At 64.8% G+C, this 14,175-nt stretch overlaps 1 pseudogene; it reads right to left on the reverse strand.

Moving 5' to 3' along the window:
• Positions 1 to 283: 283 nt before the first annotated feature.
• Positions 284 to 9,230, reverse strand: LOC108634513 (annotated as a pseudogene).
• Between the last annotated feature and the right edge of the window lie 4,945 nt (positions 9,231 to 14,175).

Genomic DNA, 14,175 nt, shown 5'->3' on the forward strand with positions numbered 1-14,175 from the left:
CCAGGGCTGGGCCCTGGGGTCCTGGGCGAGGCTCTCTCCCTTGCCCTTAGGGACAGTGACGCTTCCTGCCCCTGGATTGCTGCAAGCCTTGAAAGGGGAGCCCAGGCAGGGCTGGTGGGTGCTGGCAGGTGCCGGGAGGTCCCTGTGGGCCGGGCTCAAGCCCTTCGGTGGCCCACCCTTCTCCTCTCCACCACACGCCTCTCCAGGGAACGCGGGCCAGCCCTGGCTCTGGGCGGAGGGTCTGAAGGACTCTGCCCAGCTGGTGAAGCCGGTCAGGAGGGGCCCAGGAGCAGTGTCCATCCTCGGTCCTCAGTGGCCAGGGCCCCTGCGGGCTGTCGGCGGACGCCCTGCGGCCTGGGAAGACAATGGTGGCATACTCTGTCTGCTCGGGACGCAGGGAGCCGCGGGCTCTGGGGTTCTTCTCCCGCCACTGGAAGTCCAGCTCCCCGTAGTCCACCGTGACAGCCGGCACAGAGGGGGAGCCCTCCTTCTAGGGGAGAGAGGGAGGGATGGTCATCGGTCTCCGAGGGTGGACACACACCCCCTCCTGGAACAGGCACTGATGTTGGGTGAGGGGCGTGGCTGTTCTGAGGCTGCCCGGCCCGAGTGCGGCTCCGCCCGGTTGACCAGTTGACCGGGGTGCAAAGGGAAGGACACTCACCGGAAGCTGGTCTCGGCTCCTGCAGGCGCAGCCCCCTGCAGAGAAGTACTCGAGTCAGGGAGGCCCAGGGCCCTGCAGTCGTGAGCTGGGGCTTCGGGGGTCCCTGGGCCCCGGGAAAGGCGCTGGGTCCTCCGGCCTCCCCATCAATCCCCAGAGCCCCCTTGGGACCTGAGCTGTCTGGAGCCCCAGCGCCCGGCAGGCTCCTGGGCATCCTGTGCGGCTCAGCCCAGCGGCCCTCCTCCGGCCACCGCCGGGAGCACAGTGGGCACGCCCGTCAGTGGTCCCCGCACGTTCCCCCACACATCTGAGGGAGGGAGGCGCGGTCCCCTGGCGAGACGACGCCCACGCGGGCGCGTCACTGCGGCTGTCACCTCGGGTGCCTGGTGGTTAGAAGAGCTCAGTGCCCTGGCTGAGGTCCAGCCTGGGTGACGGCCATGGTGGGGGCTATCTTCCCTCCCCTGCTTCCCGAGAGCAGGCCCAGGGGAGGGGCGAGCACCCAGCAGGCCCAGCGGAGGGGTTTCCGAGGGGACCCCCGGCCCTGGAGGCCCAGTCCAGACCCTCCCTGATGGGGGACACAGAGGGGATAGGATTGGGGCAGGAGGCGAGGGAGGGAGCAAGGGGCAGTGCCTTCGGGGACCCATCACCTCGAGTGGCCCCGAGGAAGGCTGCGGCCAGGACCCAGATCAGCAGCAGCAGCAGCAGGACCCCCAGAATGAAGCTTGTGACGCCGATGACCAGGCTTTGCATCTGGCCCTCAGGCCTGGGCTGGGGGCTGGGGTGCTCCGTGGGCGGCTCCAGGACCTCCTCTGCAGGGCCAGAGGACAGGGGTCAGAGCCGGGGACCCAGCAGTCTGCTCCTCCAAGTCCTAGGCCCTCACACGTGGTCTCCAAGCCTGCCCCTGGGCAGGGCTTCCAAGCACAAGGTCACCCCCAGAGGCCCCACTGCCAGCCCCCTTCCTTAAGGACAGTGGGTCTGGGGGTGCTTCCAGCCGTGGAGGGCGAGGACGGGGGTCACCGCGGTCCTGGGAGTGGGATGCAGGCCCAGCACAGAGCCTGGCGACCCGAGACCACCCTGCCCCTGTGGCTCCCACCCCAGCCCCGTGCAAGGGCCTCCGGCGCCCACACCTGTCACCCTGAGCTCCGCGGGGCGGCTCTCGTTGATCTGTGTCCGGGGTGGCAGGTAGATGGCCCCGCAGAAGTAGGCGCCGCTGTCATCGCGCTGGGCGGCCACGATGCCTCATGTGGAACTGTCGCCCGCCGGGCAGCGGCGTGACGCGGAAGCGCCGGCCTCGTCCGGGCTGGCTGCGGTCCTCGGGGAAGGCAGCCAGTTTGTCTGTCTGGTTGCTGGGGCTCATGCGGTACCAGTTGAGGACGAAGTGTTCCTCTGGCTTACTGGAGAAGCTGCAGGTGAAGGTGGCGTTCGCCCCCTCAGACACGACCAGCCGGGCGGGAGAGAAGGTGAGGGCACTCCAGGGCCTTGCTGGAGGCCTCTGTGGGGAGAGCGGGCGTGAGGTGGGCAGGGACAGCCCCGGCCCCGGCCCCTCACCTTCCTCAGCCCACCAACGAGGAGGCTCCGCCACGTGCTTTTGCCCCCATGGCCTGCTCGCCCCCGCGGACAGGGTGCTTGCCCCGGGGGACAGGACGCTCGCCCTCGGGACAAGGCACTCGCCCCGGGGGACAGGGTGCTCGCCCCGGGGGACAGGACGCTCGGCCCCTGGGACAGCGTGCTCCCCCCCCCCCGGGACAGGGCGCTCGCCCCCCGGGACAGCGTGCTGGCCCCTGGGGACAGGGTGGTCCCCCCCCGGGACAAGGTGGTCGCCCCAGGGGACAGGATGCTCGGCCCCGGGGGACAGGACGCTCGGCCCCGGGGGACAGGGCGCTCGCCCCCTGGGACAGCGTGCTCCCCCCCAGGGACAGGACGCTCGCCCCGGGGACAGGGCACTCGCCCTGGGGGACAGCGCGCTGGCCCCCGGGGACAGGGTGGTCGACCGCTCAGACAAGGTGGTCGCCCCAGGGGACAGGACGCTCGCCCCGGGGGACAGGACGCTTGGCCCCGGGGGACAGGGCACTTGGCCCCGGGACAGCGTGCTCCCCCCCACCCGGGACAGCGTGCTAGTCCCTGGGGACAGGATGCTTGCCCCGGGGACAGGACGCTCGGCCCCGGGACAGGACGCTCGCCCCGGGGACAGGACACTGGGCCCCGGGGGACAGGGCGCTTGGCCCCGGGGGACAGGGCGCTCGCCCCCTGGGACAGCGTGCCCCCCCCGGGACAGTGTGCTAGTCCCCGGGGACAGGACGCTGGGCCCCGGGGGACAGGACGCTCGCCCCGGGGACAGGACGCTGGGCCCCGGGGGACAGGGCGCTCGCCCCCTGGGACAGCGTGCTAGTCCCCGGGGACAGGACGCTCGCCCCGGGGGACAGGATGCTCGCCCCGGGGACAGGACGCTCGCCCCCGGGACAGGACGCTCGCCCCGGGGACAGGACGCTCGGCCCCGGGACAGGACGCTCGCCCCGGGGGACAGGACGCTCGCCCCCGGGGACAGGACGCTCGCCCCGGGGGACAGGACGCTCGCCTCTCACCAACAGCTCCGTGGTGGGACTCTGTCCTCTGACTGTGCTGACCTGGGGCCTCTGGCGGCCAGGCCCTCATCTCTGCCCCCTCCCGAGGTGGTAAGGCCCCACCCTCTCCCTCGCTGAACCCCAGTCGCCAGTCCCTGCAAGTCTGAGCTGCACGGTCCCACCTCCGGCACCTGGGTCCTGCCTGCTCTGAGCGGGGGATGGGGGTGGGTGACCGCTGGGGGCGTCCCGTGGAGGGGGACAAGCTCCATCTCAGGACAGGCTCATTGTTGGAATCTCCCACCCCACGGTGGGCACTGCTGACCAGGCGGTGAGCAAGAGACCCTCTGTATGCTCTGCCACAACTCGGGGACTGTGCTCAGAGGCCAGCCGGGCCGCCACTCATCGGAGGATGGGTCTGAGCTCTGCCTGCACGCCCCCATCCAGGCCCGCCACAGCCTGCCAGGGCCCACCCGGGGACGCCACACCACGTTCAGGGGCCTGCTTGCTGACACACGCGTACAGGTGTGCCCTCACAGGCTCACACCCACCCGCTGGCTGGGCGGGGGGATGACACCCCTCGTGGGAGATATCCGTTGCACCCCCCTCAGAGTCGAGGCGGCCGTGGTGCCCCTTCTGCAAGGAGGGGCCGTGTGGCTGGAGGGTGCAGGGTGGCCCCTGAGCTGCACATGGGGCCCTGAGAGCCACAGGAGGGAGCGGCAGGCTCGCGGCTGCCCGGTCTGGACCCAGCTCTCGGTCTGCGGACAGCCGCCCCAGCGCCCCTCCCCGCCAGTGCCCCTCCAGACGGTTCCTCGCTTCTTTGGAGGACCCCCCCCACACACAGCCCCACTGCTTTATGTACAAGCTGAGCACAGATTCGGTCAAAGCCGTGGGGTGGTGGTGGTGGTGTACGGAGCCGAGAACGCTGGTGCTGGTTCTGCTGGCCCAGCCCATCCCTGCTCTGCACGTGGCCCCTGGTCAGTGCTCCCTGACTCCCACCCGTGGCGAGCCTGAGTCTGGGGCTTCATGGACACCCCAGACTGGCCCTCCCAGACTGTGCCCCCACCCGCCGCACCCACACCACTTCTGGTCCCACCTGCCGAGGCCTTGAGTGAGCCCGCTCCTGCGTGGCACCCCCAGCAGGCCCCCTGCTCTGAGCCCCTATGTGGACATTTGTTGGCGGGCCTTGTGTCTAGGGAGGAGGGGCCTGCCCGCCTTCAGGTCAGGCCCTCAGCAGCACCCCCGGCCTGAATCGGTCACCATCTGTGACCTTTTGTGGGGCCTCATGGAGTCGGAACTGGATGAGCTGGACCCTGGGCTGCCAGCCTTGTCTCTACACAGCTGCCCTCGGCCTGCTCAGGCCCTGGGACGGCAGGTCCCTGCTGGTGGCCGACAAAGCCCTGCTCCGTCTGGACCCTGCGAACCCCCACCGCCTCTCAGCCCCTCCTCCAGCGCAATGCTACCTCCTCCCAGATGCCCACCCTGCTCGTACTGGGCCTCACGCTGTGGCTGGAGGCCGGGGCTGGAGGCCGCCGGGCCTGAGGCCTGGCCAAGGGTGGTGCCTGCAAGGCAGTGATCGTGGGCAGCCCATCCCCTCTGGGTGCTCAGGACCGAGCTCTGACGGGGCGCTCGCCTCCCACGGCCTTGGCTGTCAGGGGCCCCGGGGGCCGGGCCGGGATGTGGGGTCACAGAGCGGACCCTCATGGGGTACCCCGTGGCCCCCAGAGGGAGAAAGATGGGCTCCTCCGAGCAAGAGTCCAGAAAAGGCGCAGAGCAGATGGAGGACAGGGCGGGAGCCTGGGGCGGCGGACCGCTGAGGGGCCTGGGTCCTGCGATGCACGAGGCCCTGTTCAGCCTTGGCCTGCGAGGCGGTACCGAGCTTCCTCCCGAGTCCGGGGCGGGGGGCCTCACTTTATCTCTGCGGTAGGAATGCCTGTGAAGTCAGCTCTTATCGTTTATGAATTGAACATTTAAATGTTGGCTATTTCTGTAGCAATAGAATGTCAACGAGAGGCCCCAGGCCTTTTTTTTCCTCTTTGAGAAGAGGGTTGAGGAGCAAGCTGAGCCCCCAGCAGGGTCAGTGGGGAGAGACCCTGGGGGAAGACTGGGTGCGGGGTGGGGTGTGAGCCTCGAGGAGGGCTCTGAGTGCCCTCAGAGACTGCGTCTCACAGCTGCCGTCTGATGCTTGATGTGGGCAGCACCCACCTGCTGAAAGCACTGCTCATGGGTTGTGGGGTCCTTGCCTTGGGTCTCCAGTTCATCCCAAAGGGAAGGGTGTGCCTTTCTCTCCTTTGCAGTGGGCCCGGAGGGAGTGGCCCCATAGTGGGGTCCCCAACAGGTGCCCCAAGAAGGGTCAGCATGTCTGTGACCTCCTACAAGTGAAGGACAGTCACGCCCTTCCTGGGTGCTTCAGAAATGCCCACACCTGCAGGACAGCCCAAAACAGGAGCTCGGGGCTGCATCAGACCAGACAGCGCCTGCGCAGCAAAGGGCACCATCGAAAGCTGAAGAGGCAGCCTAGCGAACGGGAGAACATGCTTGCAGATCATACATCTGATAAGGGGTTAATATCCAGAGCATATAAAAAATTCTTAAAACAATAGCAAAAAAACAAACAATCTGATTAAAAACTGGGCAGAGGACCTGAGGAGACATCTTCCCCAAGAAGACGTGCAGGTGGGCCACAGGGACATGGGGAGGTGCTCAGCGTCACTGATCAGCAGGAATCGGGAATGCACAGAGCCCACAGGGAGCTGGCACCTCGCACCTGCCGGAGCGGCCATCATTGAAAAGGCTAGAGATGGCAAGCGGCGGAGAGGATGCGGAGAGAACTGGAAACCAGTGCGAGGTATGAAGGCTCCTTAAAAACTAAACAGAACTACCACGCGATCCACCAATTTCACTTGGTTTTTATGTGAAGGAAACACTCACTTAGAAGACACACCTCCATGTTCATAGCCGCATCGTTTTCAGCAGCCAAGATGTGGACACAAACTAAGTGCCCGTGCACAGAGGAATGGATAGAGAAGATACGGTCCATTTAAACAACGGAATACTACTCAGCCACAGAAAGGAACGAAATATTGTCACTTGCGACAACATGGATGGGCCTGGAGAATATTATACTTAGTGAAGTAAGTTGCACAGAGAAAGACAAATGCTACTTGATTTTACTTATATGTGGAATCTAAAAAGCAAAGAAACAAACAAAAACCCCCAAATAAAGCAAGAGAAAAACCGAGCTCGTGGGTATGAAGAACAGACAGATATTTGCCAGCGGCGCGTGTTCAGTCGCTTCAGGCATGTCTGACTCCGTGCGCCCCACGGACTGTAGCCCGCCAGGCTCCTCTGTCCATGGGATTTCCCAGGCAGGAATACTGGAGTGGGCTGCCATTTCCTCCTCCAGAGGATTTCCCGACCCAGGGACGGAACCAGCGTCTCCTGTGTCTCCTGCTTTGGTAGGGGTCCTTTACCACTGAGCCACCGGGGTTGGCCTTTGCCAGAGGCTGAGGTGGGGGGATGGGTGCAGACAGTCAAAATGTACAAGCTTCCAGGTATAATAGGTCCTTGGCCTGTGGTCTGCAGCATGGGGGCTAGGGTCAATAATACTGTGCTGCATATTTGAGAGTAGCTAGGAGAGTAGATCTTGAAAGTCCTCCTTACAAGAAAACACTGGTGCCTGTATATGATGATGATGTTAGCCAGACCCACTCTGATGACCTTTTTGGAATATATACAAGGGTGAAATCATTACATGGTATGCCCGAAATGAATATGATGAGGCAGGCCAGTTATACCTCAAAACATCATAATTCTGAGGATTTCCATATCGGAAATGAAATAGAGATTTGATTACAAAAAGAAGAGAAGAATGCCAGGCCCGACAAAGCCAGAGACAGGGAGGCCTGCCGAGGTCCGAGGAGGCGGGGTCCTTGACTCAGCTCATCTGGGAAGGGGCCAGGCAGAGGGCAGGCCCGGGATGCAGGGGCGTCTGAACAGTGGGCCTGCAGCAGGGCCACCGCCCTGGGCCTTAGGGGTGTCTGTGACTGCTGTGTGTGGACCGAGAGGGCTGTGGGCTGTGCCGGCCCCAGACCCAGGCGTTCAGCAGCCCCCCAGAATGCGGCCCTACAGGAAATGGGGTCTTTGCTGGCAGGATCGGTCGAGATGAGGGGTTGGTCTGTGGCCCCTAACGTGCTGTGCCTGTGTCCTTCCTGGGGAAAAGACATGGACAGGCCTGCACACGGAGCACATCGTGTGACATGGAGCAGAGCTGGGGTGATGCGTCCACAGGCCGAGGGACACCCAGCATCCCTACCACTGCCCGGGGCTGGGAGGGGCCTCAGGCGGAGAGGACCCTGCGACCCCGAGGACCCTCCGACTTCCCGCCTCCAGAGCCGCCGGCCCACAGGCTTCTGAGGTCCACGTGGCCAGCCTGCGGCGGAGTCGCCACGGCAGCCCCAGCACACTGACCCAGGGTCGCCAGTTGGCCACTCTGGGTGCAGGGTGTTCACCGCTGTGTTTTTGTACTTTTTCTGTATCTTTCAAATACTTTTCAAGATTGTAAGTTGAAAAAAATAAAGAATCTGACTTAGAAAAAGTATGTCATAGGCAGAGCCAGACAGTTCTTACAAGGTGGAATTCTCATGACACTATACAGTAGGCATTTCATCCCCAAGCTGCAGGTGGGAAAATTTCTGCTAAGAGCAGTTAAGGGAGCTGTCCCAAGCCCCCCAGCGCTGACCCCTTTAACGTTCTGATCCGTCCTTTATTTGGGAGGGGACCCTGGAGGGGAGCAGGTCACCAGAGGCAAGTCACCCCCACCCCAGCCTCAGCCCTTCTCCCCGGATGACACACAGCCTGTCCCCACCCCTCGCCGTGCCTGGACCCCCAGGCCTCCCCACGGGGCGCCTTGTGACTACAGGCTCCTGGACCGCTGCCCACAGCCTTGAGTTTTGCTCTGTCCACGTTGAGCAAGTCCAGGGGAGGAAGGAGAGCAAGTAGGTCCGGCTGCCCCACTCTGCTGGCCAGGCCCGCGCCGGGCACAGACGCCTGAGGGGCTCTGGGCACTGGAGTCGAGGACAGGTGGCCAAGAGGTCAGGGCCGCCCCCCCTCACCGTGGCCCTTCCAAGGCCCAGGCCCCCAGAGTCCAGTGAGGTCCAGAGGAATGGCTCTAGGGCTGACTGGGAGCCCCCTTCCCTGGTGTTCCCCTCTGGTAGGACCTGGCACGGCAGCTGAGGGCAAGGGGAGCCAGGAGGGGCGTCTCCCTGACCACAAGGCTCTGGCCATGGGCCTGCAGGGCCTCCCGGGGAACACCCTGTACAGGGCGCTGGGGCCAGGCCCCTTATGGAAGCCCTGCAGATGCTCCTGGCCCTGTGCCCCACGGCGCCTTGTCACAGACCTAGTGGGGCACGGCCCAGGCCCACGAGGGGATGGGGGCTGAATGGGCGTTACTGGAGCCGGGGCCCCGCTGACAGAAACACCGTCAGACCGTCCAGCCTGTGCCCTCACGGAAATGGCCAGTCTGTTTTCCCGCAGGAAAACACAGGTGGGCCCGGGGTCTGGGGCTCTGGCAGACCAGCGCTGTCATTCTACAGGGAGGACGCGAGCCCGCCCGTCCCTCAGGGCTCCCAGCAAGAGCAGGGCCCTCCTGCCTGCTCCCCAGGGGGACGGGGCCCACCCCTCAGCGAGGACAGGGCCCACCCCGGGCGAGGACGGCAGGTGAGCAGTCGGAGCCCAGAGAGGGCCATTCACCAGTCCAAGGCCACCCAGCACCCTGCTGGGGGCCGTGCTGGGCCTCGGGGGCCCGGTCCCACCCGCCGGAGATTGCGAGGGGGGGCCTGGCCCTGACCCCGCACTGCCCAGCCCTGGCCCACCTACCTAGGAGCCATCCTGGCCAGCAGCCCAGCTGCAGCAAGGCCCAGACGAGTGGCCACGGCGCCCGCGGGGTCCCCATGCCCAGGGCGCCTGCCCGCCGGCATGCCGCTCACAGCCTCCACTGCCGCAGGAGAGGAGAGGAAGCTGTCCCGGGCGGGCGGAGGGCCCCGCCCTCAGCCCACCCCCTCTTCCTGGTGGGAGAGACACACTCTGCACAGAGACAGACAGGGGAGAGGAGCGGAGACACAGGCAGGGGGAGGAGGAGGCGGGCCTGCCCCCCTGGCCCGGGGAGGCTCTCGGCTCTTGCTGTGTTCCTGCCCCTTCCTGAAGCCGGGAGCCCCCTGGGCAGGGGGAGGGTCTTCTGTGCCCCCTCCCCTGGCCAGCCCTGCCCTCTCTGGGCCCAGATCCCAGTGTCAGCATGCTTGAACCACTGCCTGTTGGAGCCGCTCTGCTGGGGGCAGCGAGTGCGGGGCAGGCCCCTGCCTTGCCAGACCTCCCTGATGGTGGTGGGCAACCTCCCTGATGGCGGTGGGTGGCGAGGCTCCGGGCTCTTTCCTCCAGGCGCACCTGCGACCAGCGTCTCCCGTCCTACCCAGGGCGCTGGGCCCCTCCCCACACCCTCGGTGGTCCTGCTGGGCTTGCGTGGATGGGGGGCTTTCGGGCTGGCTCTCAGGAGGCCCCAGGCAGTGGGGGGGGGCCTCACTTCCACCTCTTTCCTCCTGCAGAAGCTTCCTGAGCCTGTCGGTGCTGGGGGTGGTCCTGGGGTTTCCAGGAGCCTCGCCTGGCCACCTAGCCCCGATGTTTGTTAAGTCACTGGGTCATTCACCACATTTTGCGCTAAGCATTTTGTTCTAATGAATGGAAAACAGGAAAAACGAAACTGCTGATATTAGCGGTGCGGTGCGTAGGTCTCGTCAGCTAAGATGACAGAGACAGAAACTGCCTGACAGCTGGCGCTCAGCCCCGGCTCTGACACCGGGGTTTGCTGTGAAGGGAAAACATTAAAGAAAACTGAGACGGTGGAAAAAGAGCATCAAAGACACTATCTCTGGCGAAGGCAGGGCGCTGGGTGGAGGAGGCTCCGCGGGGAACAGAGGGCCACTCCCAGGCGCCAGCCCCGGAGGAGGCTGCGGGGGCAGCGTGGAGGGTGGGAGGGGTCCCTGCTGACCCTGGCCCTGGGGGCACGTGGGCGCTCACAGTGGCCCGAGGCTCTGTGTGGGGCGCGCTGTGTCTCCTGAGGACCAGGCTGCAGCGGGGTGTGTGGGGAGCACTCTGTCCCCTGAGGATGAGGCTGCAGTGGGCTGTGCAAGGAGTGGGGTGCTGTCAGACCCTTGGGCCTCCTCCCCACTGTCCCTTCCGCTCCACCTGTGAGAGCCCAGATGGTGCTTCCTTCCCTCTTGCCCCACTTCCCTTCCTCCCCTCCTCCTGGTGGTCCCTCCCTCCCAGCCTCTTGACCCCTACTCTCACTGATGCCCCAGGGCGGTGGGCTGGGGGGATGGCCCAGACTCGGCAGGCTGAAAGGGGCCCTTGACTGCAGGAGGGGTGGGGTGGAAGGGGACCGAGGGATGAAGGGGCACAGCCACTGGAGGCACCGAGTGGGTGCCCGGAGCCTGGGGAGGGCAAGACCAGCAGGACAACTGGGCCAGAGCCTGGGGAGGGGCCCCGGCAAGTGAGGGCAGGGGCGGGAATCCCAGGGCCTCTGTGTGCCGTCCCCACAGGCCAGCTCCCTCTGTGTATCAACAAGCTGTCCCCACACACACCCCGTCCAAACACTCCGTCCCCCACCGTTTCCCCCATTGTCCACCCGTACGGCTCCCCACACTGTCCCATCCCCACACAGTGCGCCCACAGACCATCTGCCACAGACCGTCCCCACACACTGTCCCCACACTAACCGTCCCCACACACCGTCCCCACACCCACCGTCCCCACATACCGTACCCCCACACACACCGTCCCCACACTCACCGTCCCCACACACCATCCCCACACTCACCGTCCCCACACACCATCCCCACACTCACCGTCCCCACACACCATCCCCATACACACTGTCCCTGAACACACACCATCCCCACACACCGTCCCTACATACCCCATCCCCACACACACCTTCCCCACACACCATACCCCAATACACACTGTCCCCACACACCATCCCCACACACCGTCCCCACACACACTGCCCCCTACACACCATCCCCATACACTGTCCCGCCCCACACCGTCCCCACAGACACTGTCCCCACACACACACTGTCCCCCGCCACACACTGTCCACCCACACATTGTCCCCACACACCGTCTCCACACACACCGTACCCCCACACACACCGTCCCCTCACACACCGCCCCCCACACACTGTCCCCACACACACCGTCCCCTCACACCGTCCCCACACACTGTTCCCCACACACCGTCCCCACATACACCATCCCCACACACCATACCCCAACACACACCGTCCCCACACACCATCCCCACATACCGTCCCCACACACACTGTCCCCACACACACCACCCCCCCACACCATCCCCATACACTGTCCCGCCCCACACCGTCCCCACAGACACCGTCCCCACACACACACACCGTCCCCCGCCACACACCATCCCTACACACACCGTCTCCACACACACCGTCCCGACACACTGTTCCCCACACACACCATCCCCACACACACTGTCCCCTTACACCATCCCCATACATCGTCCCCACACATCGTACCTGCACACACACTGTCCCCACACACCGTCCCCTTACACGCCGTCCCCACACACACTGTCCCCACACACACCGCCCCACACACACCATCCCCATACACTGTCCCGCCCCACACCGTCCCCCAGACACCGTCCCCACACACACACACCGTCCCCCGCCACACACCATCCCTACACACACCGTCCCCCCCACACCATCCCCCCACACACACTGTCCCCTGCCACACACTGTCTGCCCACACATCGTCCCCACACACCGTCCCCACACACACTGTCCCCACACACTGTAACCCAACACACTGTCCCCCCACACACCGTCCCCACACACCGTCCCCACAGACACTGTCCCCACAGACATTGTCCCCACACACACACCGTCCCCCCACACATGGTCCCCACACATACCACCCCGCATACACCATCCCCCCACACCATCCCCCCACACACCATCTGCACACACCATCCCCACACACCATCCCCACACACCATCCCCCCACACATCGTCTGCACATACCATCCCCACACACCATCCCCACACACCATCCCCACACACACCATCCCTACACAGCATCCCCACACACTGTCCCCACACACACTGTCCCCACACACACCGTCCCCACACACCGTCCCCACACACCGTCCCTACACACTGCCACCATACACCGTCCCCCCACTCCATCCCCACCCTTCTCGGGACAGCTCAGGCTCCCTGGGTGGAGGGAGGGCTGTTAGGCCCCGTCTGCCCCTCCCTGCAGCCCGCTGGCTGGCCTGCCTCGGGGCTCTGTGTCCTGGCCTCACCCCCTCAGGTGTGGGCCAGTTCCGGCGGGCTCGCCGCGGGCTGACCGTCCCTGACCCCACACGTGCCCCTCTCACAAGCCCGGGGGCGCTGGGATGTAAGGCCCCCGGGCCCCCCGTGCCGTGGGGCCTCCGGGGAGGGGAGGCGGTCCCTGCAGGGGCTCCAGGCGTGACGGTGGCAGGGCCGGGCCGCACGAGGGCCAGAGCTTCTCAGGGACAGCATCTCGCTCAGCCGCCCGCTGGGGCGCCAGGGCTGCCGCGGCTGCGCCCACCGAGGGGTGCGGCGGCCCTGCTTGCTCCCGCGCCGGCCTGCCTGCTGCCCCTGAGGTGGCGCCGGCTCTCATCACGGGACCCCCGCGCCTGAGAGCCACTCCCAGCGCTCTGCCCTCTCACCCAGCGCCCATCCTCCAGCGTCTGCACTGTCTCCACAAAGTGCACAGTGGGGGGCCCTGCGGCAGACCCCACGGACAGTGGCCCGCACGCCATGTGCCCCCCTGAGCTCCCCGCTGCGCCCCGTGGCGGGTGGGCTCGCTCGGCTCTTCTCTGCGGAGGCCCGCCTGGGCGGGTCCAGCTGGGCGTCCGGCAGGGAGGAGCCGGCGGGCAGGGCCTGGTAGGCTGCCCTGGTCCGCGCAGCCCCTGGTGCCGTGGGGTGTGTGCTGCGTTGGCAGGTCTGTCTGGTTGCCGGCTGCTTCCTGCGAGACCGACCGCAGGAGCCCAGGGGCCAGCAGTGAAGGAAGCGAAAGGGCCCACAGGGTTCTCAGCGAGGCGGGCGCTGGGCTCCCATCTTTCGGCCCTGACGAGAGGGGGCCTGCGGCTTCCCAGGTGCACCTGGCCTGGCTGAGGTGATGCTGGAGGAGGACAGGGGTGGAGGGAAAGTGGGGAAGAGGGGATCCCCAAGATCCTGAGAGGCCGCTGGCGTTGGAGGGATGTTTCCATCAGGGGCGAAACACAGGAAGCAGGGGGGTCTCCTGAAACTGCTTCTGGGGGGCCAGAGGATGGTGATGTCAGCGACCCCTGACCCACACTTGGAAGGGGAAATGATGCCCCAAACCAGGAGGGTGGTGAGTTCACAGCCAGTCTGAGGTTGGAACAGGAAATGGTTAATAGTGTTTGCAAATAAAAACTTTCTGCTCTATCCTGTTTTTGAAGCATTTCCCAGAAGTTAAAAAAGAATACCGAATTTATCTGCCCAATGTAAGAATCAAACTGAAAAATGAAGATGAAATATTTTCATCATTTATTATGCACAAGAGTAAAGACAGCTGGGGTATTTGCTCATGTGGTGGGTCCCCGTCATTTCTGAAACTGCTAGAATGCTGTTAGGAGTTTAAGTGCAGATTTATATTTTAAAATTCCCAGAATGTGTGTCTGTGTGTGTGTGCCCACGTTTTGTATGTGTGTGGGCATGCATGTGTTCAAGGGCAGGCACGTGTGTGGTGTGTGTGTTTGCGTGTGTGCAGGCGCCCGCATGAATGTGTTTTGTGTGTGGTGTGTTTGCATGTAGGCTTGTGCTCATGTGTGGGTCGGGCCGTGTAGGTGTGTGTGGCGGTCTGCGTGTGCGTGTG

The sequence above is a fragment of the Capra hircus genome, unplaced genomic scaffold (genome assembly GCF_001704415.2).
Source record: "Capra hircus breed San Clemente unplaced genomic scaffold, ASM170441v1, whole genome shotgun sequence".
Taxonomy (NCBI): Eukaryota; Metazoa; Chordata; class Mammalia; order Artiodactyla; family Bovidae; genus Capra; species Capra hircus.